The following is a 4,343-nucleotide window of genomic DNA, read 5'->3' as shown; positions in this document are numbered from 1 at the left end:
AATTGATGACAGACCCCCCATGAAGGCTAAACGCCTTAGAGGTCCCAATTTAGGAAACATCCTTGGAAAGCATGTAATAGGACATATTTAAATTAAGGAAAAAATTAGTGTGCCTACAATTTCACCATAGAACAACCCGGCTGGCCTGTGAAAAAGCCAGATGGGTCCTATTGGTTTACAGTAGCTTATATGATTTTAAACAAATGCTCTCCCCAAATTGGAGGAGTACCCCCGGATACAGGTGCTATCATAACCAAGATCACCACTGGATCTGGAACTTACTACATACAGGGTGATATGATAGGAAAAGATAGGATAAATTAGAGAGGGAAGGGATAGGACCTGAGGTCCTGGGTGGGGAAAAACACCTATTTTGGAACAATGCTGGGAGTAGGTCTGAACACAGTAAACCCCCTCAGGCTTAAGGTTCCTCTTCAGAATGTAACAGGCCCCACCTACTCCCCCTGAGGCTTCCCTCAGGAATTTGACAAAAGACCTAAGTGTGGTCTTAGGCCACCTCTCATAATGGAATTGAGCCAATCAGGGATGGACCAGCCAGCACCTCGAGCTACCAGGCCAATAAGGGTAGGACCTGAGAGGGAAGGGGGGGGGGGGGGTGGTTAAGGGGTGAGGGGTGAGGGGTGGGCTACCCAAAACCTTATAAAACATGGACCCTTGCTTAATGTCCTGGGCATTCAAAAGAGCTTTCCTACTATTCTTGCTTTTTTAAAAAAAAATTTTTTTTTTGTTAATATTTATTCATTTTTGAGAGATGGAGGGAGACAGAGCATGAGTGGGGGAGTGGCAGAGAGAGAGGCAGACACAGAATCCAAAGCAGGCTCTAGGCTCCGAGCTGTCAGCACAGAGCCCGATGTGGGGCTTGAACTCACGAACTGTGAGATCATGACCTGAGCTGAAGTCTGACACCCAACCGACTGAGCCACCCAGGCGCCCCTATTCTTACTTTCTAATCTTACACCCTAATAAACTTCTGCCTGCTGCTCATTTTATGTCCACCTTTTCATTCTTCGAAGGAGCGAGACAATGAATCCCAAGTATCATGGCAAAAATGATCCTGCAACAGTGATAGACTTCTCTGACATGCTGTTTGCTGTTGTAGTTGATGAGAAGAGCCAACCCATGACTAATCACATGGGAAGGCAGACAACGTGGGTTTACGAGGTTGCCTCAAGGACACCTTAACAGCCCAGTAATATAAGCCACAATTTCTAACACGACATCCTACGGTTCTCCTAAAAATACAACACACACACACACACACCAATATTTCCTATTTGATGATATTCCTATTTATGGTGATAACTTGGAAGAACAGACTAGGGTCAAAACCGTTAATTGAATTTCTTACGGTAGCAAGATGGACCATCGAGCCAGGTAGGTACAAGGACCCCACACTAGAGTAAAATTTCTAGGTATAATTTAGTCCTCTGAAGGCAGAAAAATATCAGTTCAATCATAGGCCCAAATGATAGGAACATTTGGATATTGGAAACAGCACACACTACATATGAGGGTAATATTAGAACACAGTTATGAAAAAACTAGGAAAGGTAGGGTATTTAGGGGAATATTCAAGAGCCAGACTTGCTTTTCAAATGATAGCATTTGAAAAATGCTATCACACCTTTAACACACCCACCCCAGCTAATGAGGATTCTAAACATCCACTGGAGTGCCTATACTCTTACTTGGGGGGGGGGGGGAGGAGGAGGAGGAGGAGGAGGAGGAGGAGGAGGAGGAGGAAGAGGAGGAGAGAGAGAGAGAGAGAAGAGAGAGAGAGAGAGAGAGAGATTCTCTCTGGGATTCTAGGCATTCTTATCCACTGGATAATGCCTCAAGTAAGTAAACAAACTTAAAACAGTATGTGTGGGAAAATCCCATTTTGTTTGTGTTTTTTTGTTAGTAGGATCTTTTTTTTTTTTTAATTTTTTTTTTTTTAACGTTTATTTTTGAGATGGAGAGAGACAGAGCATGAACAGGGGAGGGGCAGAGAGAGAGAGAGAGAGGGAGACACAGAATCTGAAACAGGCTCCAGGCTCTGAGCTGTCAGCACAGAGCCTGACGCGGGGCTCGAACTCACGGAGTGTGAGATCATGACCCGAGCTGAAGTCAGACGCTTAACCGACCGAGCCACCCAGGCGCCCCAAGGATCTTTTTTATTCAGGAAAAACAAAACAAAACAGTTTTCCAACCACACGGAGGAGGGGTATGGGTAGAGGGAGGTGTCTGTCCATCCAGCCCCAGCCCCCAGCTCATGTGGGGTAATGGCCCCCCAAATAACAACGGTGCGTGTGTATGGGAAGGAGAGGGGTGAAAAAGCAGTAGGGAGAGGTGGGGGAAGGAGACGGACGGACGAGGTCAGTACCGGGAATGCTGCCGGGCGGGAGGCCATTTCGTAACATTTCTTGTCGATCGCACCACCCTGGACACCCTTGCCCCTCAGCAGGATGGGCGTCTTGGAAGTCACGTGACAGTGGTGTTGAAAGTGGAGTTGTGCAGGTGCTGCTGGTATGAAAACCCACGGGAAATCCCCTGTCCTGCAGCAGCGAGTCCAGATTGAAAGAACATTTCTGGCTCCCGGGTGTCAGCCTATTCACGAAAGAACCGGACTGGTCCTGGCCGACCGGGACACCAGTCTCAGCTGGCATGATGTTGACGGATGTTTGGTTTTCCCAGGACGGTGGCCCAGACCGAGGGCGACTCCTCATAGCCCACGACGGCCTTGTCCTGACTGGTGCCGCCTGCGGTGAGGTCGTGGATGTGGGTGTTCACCCACCTTGGTGCTGCTGCTGGGGCCCCCCGGGCGGGGCTCTCGCTGGGCTGGGGGGCTCCGGCTGGCAGCGGGGGGGGGGGGGGAGGCTCAGAGTTAGGGACTGCCCTACGTCTACAGACCGGCTCTGCTCATTGAGCCACAGCCCTCGCACTGCCCCTGAAATCCCATTTTTGTATATAATAAGCCGCTCAGCAAGGTAGAATTTTGTTTTAATTAGTAGAGAAACTACCATTTAAAATTAATAGCCGTGGGGCACCTGGCGGGCTCAGTCGGTAGAGCCTGCAACTTGTGATCTCTGGGTTGTGGGTTCGAGCCCCTCTACATTTTGTGCAGGGACTACTAAAAACAATAAATACGTAAACTTGAAAAACAAACGGACAGCTGCATCTCTGTTAGTCGGGGTCTCCCACTACTCCTTTGTTCTGGAAGGGGGATTCCTTTCAATTAGGTGGAGTCAGGGAAGCAGGGGAAAGGTGGAGCTGGCACCCTGGGGGGTGGTCGAGGCTGCTCCTCTTGTCCTGTTCTTTGGTACAAGAGTTTGCTGGGAGAAGGTTTGCAAAGTTTCCCGAAGACTTCTGGAGGCTTCTGGGAGGTGTTCAATGTGACACTTTATACGTTGTGAAAGGATCCCCACCTTCCGTCGCTTTTGTGTCGGTGTGAGAACACCTAAGTTGTCTCAGCAGATTTCAACTACGTAATACGGAAGTTTAAACCATAGGCATCATGCCGTCGCTACATCCTCGGACCTTGTTCCTCTCCTAAGGGAAAGTTTGTGCCCTTTGCCAAGCTGCCCTTATCTCCCCCCTTCCCAGCCTCTGGCAGCCACTATTCTACTATGTTTCTACGAGTTTTGCCTTTTAATTCTTTTCCTGAGTCCACACATAAGTGATACAATGCAGTGTTTGTCCTCCTCTGTCTGGTTTATTTCACTTAGGGTAATGCCGTCCATGTTCACTCATGTTGTTGCATGTGGCAGGGTTATCTTCTTTTTATGGCTGAATATATATATATATATACACATATATATATAATTAAATATATTATAGATTATCTTATTTAAATATATAATATATATTTATTTTATAAATATAAAATATACATAGAAAAAGGTATTTATAAACATTATAGGCATAAGATACTAGACACTTAGGTTGTTTCCATACCATGCTGCGATGACTATTGGGGTACAGATACCTCTTTGAGCTGATGATTTTGTTACTTCGCATACATGCCCAAAAGTAGGATTGCTGGGTCACAGGGTAGTTCTATTTCTAACTTCTTGCTGAAACTTTGTTTGGTTTTCCAGAGTGGCTGTACCAGTCTACACCTCCAACGAATGTGCAAGGGTTGCCTTTTCTCTACATCCTTCTAGCATTCAGTATTTCTCGTCTTTTTGACAATAGCTGTTCTAACAGGTATGGGACGATATCTCACTGTAGTTTTGATTTGCATTTCCCTGATGATTAGTGAGCATCTTTACATATACCCATTGGCCATTTGTATGTTTTCTTTGGGAAAATGTCTATTCAGGTCTTCTGCCTGTTTTTTT

General features: G+C 46.5%; 1 pseudogene; it reads right to left on the bottom strand.

Annotated features, from left to right (window-relative positions):
• Window positions 1-568: 568 nt before the first annotated feature.
• On the bottom strand, window positions 569-3,743 carry LOC109248838 (profilin-1-like; annotated as a pseudogene).
• Window positions 3,744-4,343: the final 600 nt, after the last annotated feature.

The sequence above is a fragment of the Panthera pardus genome, unplaced genomic scaffold (assembly GCF_024362965.1).
Source record: "Panthera pardus isolate Hobbes unplaced genomic scaffold, ASM2436296v1 HiC_scaffold_16, whole genome shotgun sequence".
Classification (NCBI taxonomy): domain Eukaryota; kingdom Metazoa; phylum Chordata; class Mammalia; order Carnivora; family Felidae; genus Panthera; species Panthera pardus.
Note: the sequence above shows the minus strand (reverse complement) of the source record. Positions and strands in the feature narration are given on the sequence as shown.